We start from the raw sequence: 12,803 nt of genomic DNA, 5'->3' as shown, positions 1-12,803 counted from the left end.
CCACCTTCCCTCACTGTCCGAGAAGCCCATCTTATCGCCTGCATCCCATTTATCACTCTGTGGATTTCTTTTTTTAATCTAAATATTTTTTAATTAAAAAAGTTTAATTTATTTATTTGGCTGCACCGGGTCTTAGTTGCGGCACGCGGCGTCTTCGTTGCCGTGTGCAGGATCTTCAGTTGAGGCGTGCGGGGATCTAGTCCCCTGACCAGGGATCGATCGATTGTGGGCTCCCTGCATTGGGAGCACAGAGTCTTAACCACTGGACCACCAGGGAATTCCCTAATTTAAATATTTGGTAGTTAATACAGTCCCATAGTTAAAACTTAAAGATAATATAGGGACTTCCCTGGTGGCGCAGTGGTTAAGAATCCGCCTGCCAATGCAGGGGATATGGGTTCGAGCCCTGGTCCGCGAAGATCCCACATGCTGTGGAGCAAGTAAGCCCGTGAGCCACAACTACTGAGCCTGCGCTCTAGAGCCCGTGCTCTGCAACAAGAGAAGCCACCGCAATGAGAAGCCTACACACCGCAACGAAGAGTAGCTCCCGCTCACCACAACTAGAGAAGGCCTGCGCAAAGCAACGAAGACCCAACGCAGCCAAAAATAAATTTATTAGGAAAAAAAAAAGTAAGGCCAACCCAAATGCAAAAGGAAGGGAAGTAGATTCCACAACTCAAAGGAAGGAGGAACAAAGAATTTACCATTTTTTTAATCTACCGTGGTCTACCTTCAGGACACAGATTTTGTCTAGTTCTCTTGTGTGCCAGATATGCTCACCTCCTCCCAGAGGCCCTAAAAATCTCATCCCAGTACATCATTGGCTCACAGTGGATCTTGTGTAAATCAGGTCCTGGTGCAAATGAGGCCCCTCAGGAGATGAAGTTCCTGTGATTCCTCAAGAACAGTTTCTTGAATATGTTTCTCTTGATCTGAAGACCTGTGAGCTACGGAAATGTTTTCTACTCTCCACAGCACAGAGCCAACAAACAGAGTTGACAAGCATATGACAACCGGAGCAGACCCTTCTTTTCAAAAGGGGAAAAACAGGAGTGACATAGCTACGACTGGGTCACAGCAATTTTGAAATCCAGTTAGGCACATGTTGTCAGTTTTCTGATAAGGGTCCAATCCTGCTCCTTGGGAATAGTTCTCTGCAGCTCCTGACTCCACCTTCTAGGCTGAAGGGTTTCTTCGGAGTAGTCCTTTCTTTTTCATGAGAAATAGCCATGTTTGCATTTGAATAGCCATCCTGGTATGCTTCTTAGAAAGCTGGGGGTTCACAGGTCTCTTTTTATTTTTGTGCTCTGCCTTTTTCTGTGTTCTCTAGTTGTTCCTTTAAGCCTAGCATCTTGAATGGCTGCAGAGTGGGGTGGAATTACCATAATTCTTGGCTTCGGAGTCCATTTCCAACTTGCATTGCCCTGAATACTCTATAAGTGGTACTCACTGAGCATCTACTGTGCCCCAGCAGCACTGTTGTAATCAAGGATATGGCAATGAATGAAACAGACCAAATCCCTACCCTTACGGAACTGCCATTCTAGTGGGGGAGAGGGACAGTAAACAAGCAAGAAAGCAATATGAAGAAACAAGAAAGCAGGAAGGGAGATAGCAAGTGGATGTTTTATGTCTACTGTGATAGGAAGGGGAACTTCAGTTTTATTTAGGGAAGGCCATTCTAGCTGAGAAGATGACATTTAAGTCAAAACATGAAGAAAGTGAGGGAGTGGCCATACAGATATCTGAGGGAAGAACTGTCCGGATCGAAAGAAATACAACTGCAAAGGCTTTAGGTACACGTGTGCCTTCTCTTTTCTTAAACTAGTGTAGTCTGAGCCGACTGATCAGAGGGGATGTTAGAAGGAGATGAGGTCCGAGAAGTATCTAAGGGGTCAGGACTTTTTTTTTTTTTGGCGGCGGCTTGCGGGATCTTAATTCCCCAACCAGGGATCCAACATGGGCCCTTGGCAATGAAAGGGCAGAGTCCTAACCACTGGACTGCCAGGGAATTCCCAGGATAGGACCTTTTGTTTGTAAAGCCTTTAGTTTTTATTCTGACCTATGGGAATAGTTTGAGCAGGAGAATGACATGGTTTGACATTTTTATAGAATTACTCTGGCTACTGTGTTAAGACTGGATAGGGAATGAGGTGGGAGCAGGAAACCAAGGTTGTTGCCATAATCCAGGTGAGAAATGATGGCGGTTCAGGAAAGGGGGAGTCACATTCCGGATATCTTTTGAAGCTTGTGGATGAGGGGTCCGAGAGAAGGGGAGTTGAGTTAGTTTCCTAGAACTGCTGTCACAAATCATCACAAGTTTGGTAGTTAAAACAACAGAAATGGTCTTCCCTGGTGGCGCAGTGGTTGAGAGTCCGCCTGCCGATGCAGGGGACGCGGGTTCGTGCCCTGGTCCGGGAAGATCCCACATGCCGCGGAGCGGCTGGGCCCGCGAGCCATGGCCGCTGAGCCTGCGCGTCCGGAGCCTGTGCTCCGCAATGGGAGAGGCCACGACAGTGAGAGGCCCGCGTACCGCAAAAAAACCCCAAAACCAAAAAAAAACAGAAATATGTTCTCTCAAATACAAAAGTCTAAACTCAACACCGTTTCTCCCCGCCCTTGCTGCTGGCATTCTTTGGGTTGTGGCTACTCACTCCAGCCGCTGACTCCATCTCCACGTGGCCTTCTCTTCTCCGTGTCTCTTATAAGGACACTTGTCATTGGATTTAGGGCCCCCCCATGGTAATCCAGGATGGTCTCTCTCCAGAGCCTTAATTACACCTTCAAATACCCTTTTTCCAAATCAGGTCACACCCACGGGTTCCAGGATGTGTAGGGTGGGTCACTATTCAACCCACTACGGGGATCAAGAATGATTCCAAAGTTTTTGTACCCAGCAACCAAAAGAATGACGTTTGCATGAACCAATAAGAAAAGGCTATGAGAGGAGCATGTTTTTGAAGATGGAGCCAAAGTTCTGAGTAGATTCTAATGTGTGCAGGTGGAGCTGGAGCTGGGTAGGGTGCCCCGCCCTCCGCAGAGCTCTAGTGTGTTCAATTTCTTTGCTTCTCTTTTGGTGTTAAGTTCAGGGTCTGAGGCATCGGTGGGTGGGTCCAGCATGGCGCCACCCCGCTCCCGGCCGGGCCTCAAAGATGGCCGCATCCACTGGGGGCAGACATGTTTGGGCCACGTGACCCAGGCCCAGGCCCGAGGCGGCTGAACTTGACGCACGGTAGAGGCGGGGCTCCTCCCCCGCAGCCCTGGCGTCGAGCGTCTCGTGACAGGTACTTCCGCTCGGGGCGGCGGCGGTGGCGGAAGTGGGAGCGGAGCCGGAGTCTTGGCCATAAAGCCCGAGGCGGCGGCGGCGGCGGCGGCGTTGGAAGCTTGGACAGGCCGAGGAGCCCGCCGGAATCGGAGCTCGGACTTTCCTTCGCTCCTGTCGACCCCTCGTCTCCTCCTCGGCGGACCCCTCGCGACGCGCCCGGCCCGGAGCCCAGCGGAGCGGCCGCGGTAAGTGGCGGCCCGGCCCCATCCCCCTCCCGGCCCTAGGTCGCCGGTGCGCGCCGTCCGCGTCTTGGGCAGGCCCGGCCCGGCCTCTTGGGGAGCTCCGTGTCTTCGGGCCCGGCGTCAGGCCGGCCGAGCGTCCGCGGGGGTGTCAGAGGTCGCCGGGTGTGACCCCGGCTGGCGCCGCGCACGCCCGTTTCCCGGGGCGTCCGGCCCGAGACGGCCAGGGCGACCTGGCCTGGGCGGCCCGGCACTGGGGCGGCGGCCGAGGGCGGGGGCCGGCCGACCAGCGGCGGGGGCGCCGCCCACCCTGCTCTGGTGCCAGGCAGAGCCGCGTGCCCGCCGTCCGGTCCTACCGATGCGGATGAGGGTCCCCGACGCCGCGACTCCACGGAGACCCGGGTCACGTGTCCCGGGCTCCCTCGGGCGCCTCGGGCTCCCGCGACTGGGAGCTTTTTATCACAAAGACGTTACGATGAGGCGTGGAAGAAGTTTCCAAACTTGCTGGGGGAGAGACGGTGGCTGGGTGCAGAGCTGTGTTTGGTTCGGACCGCGGCGGGGCCCGCTTAGGGCGTTCAGTTCGGGCTTCCCCGAAAGGAATGGTTCGCAAAACTGGGAAAATTGAAAATAACAGTAGCAAACATTGGAGCGGTTACTGCATGTTAGGCAGCGTGGCAATATTTCTGCACCGATTATTGTATTTAATTCTCAGAATAGACTTCTCAAGTACCATTATTGTACCCACTTATAGGTATGGAAATGGAAGATCGGAGAGGTTAAGTCATTTGCCCAAGGTCGCAGAACTAATAAGTTATGGAGCGGAGATTTGAGTCCAGGCGCCCAGACGCCAGAGCACTGTGCTCGGCCTCTGGATTGTACTGCTTTCTGATGCCCCTGAAGCTTGTGAAGTGTCTTTTGCCACCTGGTATCTGTCTCTCTCCGCCTCCTTTCTTTCTAGTGATGTCATTTGGGAAGCCTTTTCTGGTGCCATTAGTTCTGCCTTAAAACCGTAACATATTACATTTGCAGTTGTGAGTTTTAACGCACTTTTTTGTTTGTAAGTAGTGTAGTGCCTGTAAACTGGGAGCTCCAGTATCATAGCAGAGTACTCAATTGAGGTTTGAAAGTTTTTGTTACCTACGTCTTTTGTCAAATGAGTTGGGCTGGCAGTCCTGCCATGTGGTTCTTTCCTGTTGAAAATACTGTATCTTCTCTTTGGATTCCAAAAGAACAGGCTCTTGTCTCTTCCTTGTGACTGAAGCAGCTGATTCCCCGCATGACTTCTCATCCATGGATTGATAAAGTCTTCTATTGGTGTGCTTCTCTCTTCAGACTTAGGAGAGTTTGTTCAGATTTGAGTCTAAGAACTGGAAAGTGAGTTGTGAGTACTTCTCCTGAAGATCCTGTCCAAGCCCTGTTGTAGTCTGATTTCTTTCCTTTTTTTTTTAAACCTTGTCACCCAGCCTGATATCCTTAAGTGGGTATTAAGTGTGGTAGCCTTAAGTATTGTTTCATCCATTCATCAGATGTTTTGAGTATCTACCATGTATCAGGCATTGCCTGTTGACTCAGGGAGATAGGCCTGGTTCCTATCCTCAAGGAATTTAAAGATGGTGAGTGACCATGGCCAGGAATTCTCTTGTGGAATGGCTTGGCGGTAGAATTTGAGATTTTTTGTAAAGAGGAGTTATTTTTCATCTCAGCAAGTGCATTCAGAGGAATCCAGGCAGCACGGTGTTCTGGGTAACTTGAAAGCCTCGTTCATTTTAACAACAGCGTTTGATTTGGTTTGCTTTTGAAGAGAGTTCGTAGAAGATAATATCACAGTTTCTAAATTGGTCGTGTGTTTTGAAGGGTAATTTTCATCTCTAAACTTGTTTTACCTTTTGCTCTCCAGCATTTTTTGTTGTTCGCTGAAGAGGGGGTTGGTGTCACTGTCACCTTACAGAGCGAATGTTCGCATCGGGGGGCTGTCTGAGCAGAGGTGCGCTTGGCGGGCTGGGGCTGCTGCTTTAGCCGACAGTGGAAGTTTCATGTGCCGCCTCCCAGTCTCAGTACCAGTATCACCCTAGATAAAACCCTCCGCCACCCCACGTCCCACAAGTCCTCTGGTTCCCCTTCTTTAAGAGGGGATGTGAGTTTTGCATTTGTGGTAGAATTTCAGGAGTAGACAAACAGAAGGGGGAGTGGAATGTAGAAGATACTCTAAAACAGCTTTATTTGGACAGTTTTTCAGGTAATTGTTAGCAACCTCGTGGAGCAAAAATATTTCTTGGTGCCAGCCAGGCCTGACCCCTGCCCTAGACCCCATAAACAAAGAGCATTGCTTTATAGTACGGTGTGGCTTTGAATCCAGTTCCTGACCCCACCACCAGGCGAAGCAGAACGTTTGGGTTGTTTGATTAGCTTTTAATAAATTTCCAAAGGGACCTGCCCTGAGAACATCCTTGCCCTTCGGTTTGGCGTTAGCCTTTCTATGCAAAGGTGTAGCAAGCCCAGGCCACACACGTGGGAGAGCCCTTTTATGCACTATTTCTCTCTGAGATTTGACGTAAACGTTTACCATTATTACTGTCATGAGTTGTCTGGCTCTCCATCTACGTAATTCACATACGGCTAAGGAGAACTCACCAGGCTGTTGGTCTGGGAGTTGGAGTCCGGGTGTTCCGGGGAAGTCTGGAGGAGTCCTCCTGCATGAGGCCCAGACGGCGGCGGGTCACCTGGCACTGATGTCATCCCTGAAGGAGGCTGGAGCTGGGGAAGTTAGCTCCCCCCACTTCGCTGCTCCTGGCTTTCTGCTGCTTCCTGTCTCCCCTGTAAGGTGGCGGTTGTATTCCCGGCATTTGTTCCTCTGCGTGGTCACACCTGCGTCTGTGACTGCCGTCTGCTAGAGCTGTGTGCTTCTGTCTGCAGTTTGCTGCAGTGTGTTGATCTCTTCAGTTATTTGCTCTCGCACCTTCCCTGTATTTTCTGCTTTTTCCTTCCCGCATATGGCATTAAACACAGAAAAATAGTTTGCACTTATATTTTAAAACTTGTTAATGGCGGAGTGGTTAGTGTGATTTGTGAATCAAAAGTAAAAGTGATGCGGTGCGGGAAATCAGAACAGGCTTTTTAGCACCGTCTCCGACTAGTTTCAATTTTAGTACTCCAGGCTGTGATTTCAAAAACAATTTAAGAATAGCTACTTGCAGAATGTCTCCATGGGGGAGGAAGAGAGCTTGGGAGTTGGTTCCAGTGGTGACATGCAGTATTGGCCTTGTTCATCTCCCTGAAGATGCAGGGCTTAATGCAGGGGATCTCAGGCCTCGCCCGGGGCTCTCTGTTTTGGTGATGTCGTCACTGCCGCGGAGATCAGTCTCACTGATTCTGTTGTCCATATCCTGGTTGTCTAGGACTGCTTGCTGTCCGCACAGAGCACGTTTGAGCAAGCCCATCAAGGGAGGCAGGGACCTTGCTTGGCTCTCAAGTGGCCTTGCGTGTGCTAGAGGGCTTGCTCTTACTATTGCCTTTCCTGGACTTAAGCTCAGCTCAGTTAGGGAATACTTTAAAATTTCCATTGTGAAGTAAAAAGTTACATCGTTGGTTTCCAATCTTGGTATGCAGTTTTAACTTTAAAAATTTATTACCGTTTGAGTTGTTCTGAGAGTACACAACAAAGCTACTATGAATTAACCTTTAAAAAACCTGATTGTAACAGCACAGACTTTATGAAAAATAATGCCTCTTACATGTGCTATTCAGTCAGGCTACCGACAGTTCTCTGTGTACTTACAGGCCAGGGGCCCCAGAAATAACTCTGGGTCGTTTGGGTAACCCACAGGTTAAGAGCCACGTTAAAGTCTAGCACGGGCTGTAGGCATGCAGGCTTCAGTAGTTGTGGTGCATGGGCTTAGTTGCTCCGTGGCATGTGGGATCTTCCCGGCCCAGGGCTCGAACCCGTGTCCCCTGCATTGGCAGGCGGATTCTTAACCACTGCGCCACCAGGGAAGTCTGCATTCACGTTTTGTAGAAACTTTTCCTACGTGGTATTTGTCTTTCAGTGTTTTTTAATGTTTGCCTAGTGCTTAACAGTTCACATAGGATTTCAGCTGGTGTTCACAGCAGCCCTGCAGGCTTAAGAGGGTGGCCGAGCCTGGGTGCTCAGGTGGCCTGGCTACTCTAATGCTAGTCTGGGTCTCCTGAAACACAGCTGAGGCTCTTCCTGATGCACCAGCCTGGCTTTTTGATTATTCATGATTGCTGTAAAGCACTCAGCATTTGACTCCTTATAAAAACGTATCTTTCTTCCACTGTTTTTTATTTAAAATGACAGTTCTCTTTTGCTGATTATTAAATAAGTCATTTCTTTAAAAAACTAGGAAAATTCAGAAGTAAAAAGAAGAAAAATTCAATTCACTACTCTGAGGCAGACCGGAGTGTTAACTGGTTATTTAATTCTTATGAATGTATACTTTAATGAGTTTCAATTTTTAAAGTATGGTATGAGAGATTAACTTTGGAGGGCCCTGGATATTCTTTGGATCCTTGGACTCGTGGGACCCCTCTAGATAAACACTCAGTGGTGGGAAGCTGGGATCCGGAGACTAGCTGGATTTTTCAGATGTTTAGTGGCAGCAGGTGAAGAACCTGATGCATTCGGTACCATAATGAGGTTTTTGGCCGTGGTGACAGTGGGTCAGTAGGTTGTTGCAACTTGTCATTTCTACATGTTAGTGAACTGTGAATTTGCAGTAGGGCATGTGAAAAGCGTACAGATAAAAGAACAACTTCGAGAGTTCTCATAAACTCAGAAATAAGCCCCCTTGTGCCTCCTTCAGGTCATTGTCATCCCCTCCTGCTGCTTTTTAAAATACTGTTCTAGTTTTCCATTTACCTTTTTTTTTTAATATTCATTTATTTATTTAGGCTGCGCTCAGTCTTAGTTGTGGCATGCGGGCTCTTGGTCATGGCATGCATGCAGGATCTAGTTCTCCAACCAGGGATCAAACCCTGGACCCCTGCATCGGGAACTTGGAGTCTTACCCACTGTACCACCAGGAAAGTCCCTCCTCCTGCTGATTTTTAACACTGTAGTTTAATTTTGTCTGACTCGACTTTGTGTAAATCATACACTGTGTATCCTTTTGTATCTGTCTCTTTGAGTCATTGTTGCCTGTGAGATTTTCTGTTGGGTGCAGTGGTAACTCCATTTTCATTGCTCAGTAGTATTTGATTATATGATACACCGTAGTGTTTTTATTAACTTATTGATGGGCATTTGGGTAGCTTGTAGTTTGTGGCTGGTAAAAATAATGCTGTATCGGGACTTCCCTGGTGATTCAGTGGTTAAGATTCCACGATTCCACTGCAGGGGGCACGGGTTCAACCCCTGGTCAGGGACGTCCCACGTGCCATGCGGTGCGGCCAAAAAAAAAAATGCTGTATGGATATTCTTGGGTTTGTCTTTTGATGACTGTATGCACACATTTCCATAAGTTAATACTGAGGAGTGGAAAGTTTTAGCTTGTGTATCTGTATATTGCTAGGGCTGCTATAACCAATACCACAGACTGGGTGGCTTAAACAACAGAAATTCATTTTCTCATGATTCTGGAGCCTAGAAGTCCGAGATCGAGGTGTTGGCAGGGTTGGTTTCTTTAGAGGCCTCTTTCCTTGGCTTGTAGGTGAACGTCTTCTCCTTGTGACCTCATATGGTCTTTTCTCTGTAGGGGTCCGTGTCCTAACCTCCTCTTCCAAGGACACCAGTCTGATGAGGGCCCACCCTCATGACCTCGTTTAACTTTAATCACCCCTTTGAGAGCTCCGTCTCCAAATACAGTCATATTTTGACATTTTGAGGTACCAGGGGGTAGGACTTCGTAAATTCTTGGGGGGGGGTGGGGTGGGGGACAAAATTCATTCCGTAACGGTATATGCTGCACCTCGGTAGACGCTGCCAGCTTTCCGAAGCTGTATACTGCTTTACCCTCCCATCAGCGGTATGTGAGAGTTCCAGATATTCCACATCTTTGCTGACGCTTATTTTCATTTTGCCCTTGTGGTGCTAGCATCGTATCTCCCTCCAGTACCAGCATGGGGAATCCTTGAGGGGGTGGGGAGGTTGTTTCTGGAGCCATATGTGTCATAACTTGAGACTGCCTCTTGTAAATGTTTTTTAAATCCGTTGGGGATAGAAAAGCAGAATGACTTCAGTCTAGTGAACAGTTAGCCCCCCTTAGTTGCCCTTATGGGTTAGTTTTTGCATTTATAATCTGGACTCATTCCTGGGGATGGAATTGGCTTCAAAGTGTCACCTGCAGGGTATAAATCAAGCCATGGTAGAGAGTGCTTTCACTGAAGTTCTTCTTCCGTCTGACACTTGGATTCCCTCATACACGTGCTAGGACTAGGTCTGTTTTGCATGTTCTGACTGACCATTTAGGTATTAGTTGGTGTTTGACCAGCCGCCTTCTGGCTGCGTGATCTTGAGCTTTGTGCATCCACTGTAGACCTCGGTTTGATTGGAATAATATTACATGCCCCTGCCCTTCCCCCACTCGAATCTCCTTGAGGGCAGGGATGAATCATTATTCTAGCATGGATCTTGAAATATTACTCAGTAAACCTAAAAATATTTTTCCAGTTCTCACTTTGGACACTGTTTTACTATCTGTAGCATGTAAGTTTTGCTTCTGGGCCACTGATTAATATGGATAGCCTTCCTGAATGATAAATTATGTGTTCTGTGTTCATTTGACACAGTTTTATTGTCTACTGTAAGAAAATACTGCTGACAGCTGTGGGGAGTATCAAATAAAAAACACTGGAGGTTTAGGAATAATTGTAAAAACAAGACAGGTGAGAGTCACAAAAATGCTGGAAGTGTTCAATGACTGGGTTAGGTGGTGCTGAGTAGATTTTGGATGAATTGATATGGAGGAGAGACTTGGGAAAGCCATTGTAGTTGGAGGGAATGGCATAGCAAACGAATCAAGGTGGGGGAACGTAGGGCAGATGGAGGGACTATGGTACCTCACATTGGGGAAGGGGAGTATGTACGGGGGCCAGACTGTGGTGGGGAGGGGACGAACTCCAGTGCCATGTTGAAGGATTTATGTTTAACAAAGTGGTACTTCACTGGGTGGTGCTAGGATAGGGCGTAATCCTTTCACTTGATCGTCACAATCCTATTGGGTAAGACTGATGCTGTCCCAGTTATGGATTTATAGTTTACCTAAAGAGAAACACATTAAGGGATGAGTGGGGCTAGGACTGAAATACAGGTGGCATGCTTAAACCTTCAGAGAGGTACTTGCTCAAAAATGCCTTTAACACAGGTTAAAAGTAAGAGCTGGTTTGGGGGGATGGGCTGGAGAAAGAGAGCAGTTAGCTTGGTTTTCTTCTTGAGCCACTCAGCCCATGTGGACACTTCTTACCAGTTTATGGGCAATGTTTTATTGGCTAAATGCCTGAGATAATCTAGGGTTCATATCAAACGTTCAAACTATTGAAAAATAGTTGTGTGTAACTCTCGTTTTCCATTCTGTCTTACCAACAAATTAAAAAAAAGGCACTGTCATCGTGGTCTGTTAATACAGACTCTTAGCTCTTGGTTTGGCACCTGCATTTAGGACAGTGGGAGCATCATAGTCAAGAATCTGTTGATCCAGGGGCTGCAAAGTCCTCGTGACAAGAATTGCTTTCCAAGGAACTTTGAGAAGGTGGGCTTAGTTTTTCCCCTCCCCACACATGAATCTGATACCTTGAACAGAGTATATATATACACACAGACAGATAATCTCTCTACTTTTTGTAGAGCTTAATGGTTACCTTGTTGATGCTTCACTTCCAAGTTCAAACTAAGCGGCAGCATTTGCCTTGTCAGAATATTTTTTCAGATGCAAGAGCAGCCTGAAAGAACATGCTCAGTATCCCGACTAGCGCTCCATATTCCAGGTTGGCAGATGTGTCTTTAACCCCAAGAATGCTGAGAAGAATAGCACCTTCTTTTTTTCTTTTTTTTTTTTTAAAGACAAGTACTTTTTTTTTTTTTTAATTAATTTATTTTTAGCTGTGTTGGGACTTTGTTGCTGTGCGCCGGCTTTCTCTAGTTGCGGTGAGCGGGGACTACTCTCCGTCACCGTGTGCGGGCTTCTCATTGCCGGGGCTTCTCTTGCGGAGCACGGGCTCTAGGCGCAGGAGCTTCAGTAGTTGTGGCTCACGGGCTCTAGAGCGCAGGCTCAGTAGTAGTGGCGCACGGGCTTAGTTGCTCCGCGGGCCTGTGGGATCTTCCCGGACCAGGGCTCGAACTCGTGTCCCCTGCATTGGCAGGCAGATTCTTAACCCCTGCGCCACCAGGGAAGCCCAGAATAGCACCTTATGGAAGAGAATAGCCTTTGTAAACTTTAGTGATCTTTTTTAAGTGTTCTTTTAAAGTGTTTTTGAAAAGAGGGATGCTTTGACTAGTCTGTTTCTTTTGAAATGTAAATTTCCAGGTAGTGAGTTTTCCAGCAGCATCTGACTGAATTGGCTGGGTTTTTCTGTAGTAACAAATAATCTCAAAATGGCCAGCGTGGGGGCTTCCCTGGTGGCGCAGTGGTTGAGAGTCCGCCTGCCGATACAGGGGACGCGGGTTCGTGCCCCGGTTCGGGAAGATCCCACATGCCACAGAGCGGCTGGGCCCATGAGCCATGGCCGCTGAGCCTGCACATCTGGAGCCTGTGCTCCGCAACAGGAGAGGCCACGACAGTGAGAGGTGAGAGGCCCACGTACAGCTAAAAACAAAAAAAAAGGCCAGCGTGTCCAGTATGGACTTTCCAGGGGCTCTGTGTCATCCTTACTCCAGCTGAAGAAGCAGCCGCAACAGTGTGGGACGCTGTTGGCTGTCTTGGCAAAGTAAAGGAGAACTGCTGGAGGGTCTTGCTCCCGTGACTAAGTGTTCCAGCCCAGAGATGACACGTCACTCCTGCTCGCAGCTCACTGGTTAGAGTGAGTCACACTGCACAAGGGATCAAGAGGCGCTTGACTTGGAAAGCACAGAGTTGGAAATACAGTGGCTGGCTTCCGTGGGCGAGAGCTGCTGGGGGAAGGTGCCTCATCTGCAGATTCCTGTTCCGTTAACCAGTAATTTAAACGCAAAGAAGATACCAAGTTGCCCATAAATCTTCTCTCACAAATCAGCTTCCTGTCGTAAGAAATTTATTTCTTTTAAATGATAAGTGGGATAATCTCAATTCGATTTGCACGAAGTAGGCGTGAAAGGAACGTTTGAGTGTGAGCCCTCCCTTGCCTTCTACATTTTCAGTACCCTCGCCCAG

General features: G+C 48.2%; 1 protein-coding gene across 3 annotated transcripts in view; it reads left to right on the top strand.

Moving 5' to 3' along the window:
• The window catches only part of RAB7A (RAB7A, member RAS oncogene family), a 105,387-nt gene that overhangs the window by 31,719 nt on the left and 60,865 nt on the right, over positions 1–12,803 (top strand). For 2 of the 3 annotated variants that reach the window (XM_024763390.1, XM_024763391.1), the window contains exon 1: positions 3,294–3,510. The exons of the other annotated variant lie outside the window; for it this stretch is intronic. The gene's annotated coding sequence lies outside the window, so the exon portion shown is untranslated. Of the gene's footprint in view, positions 1–3,293; positions 3,511–12,803 lie in introns of those variants that run through there. 3 annotated transcript variants of the gene reach the window in all.

The sequence above is a fragment of the Neophocaena asiaeorientalis genome, unplaced genomic scaffold (assembly GCF_003031525.2).
Source record: "Neophocaena asiaeorientalis asiaeorientalis breed wild unplaced genomic scaffold, Neophocaena_asiaeorientalis_V1.1 scaffold433, whole genome shotgun sequence".
Lineage (NCBI taxonomy): Eukaryota > Metazoa > Chordata > Mammalia > Artiodactyla > Phocoenidae > Neophocaena > Neophocaena asiaeorientalis.
The sequence above is the reverse complement of the archived record's forward strand: the minus strand, read 5'-3'. Positions and strand labels throughout refer to the sequence as shown.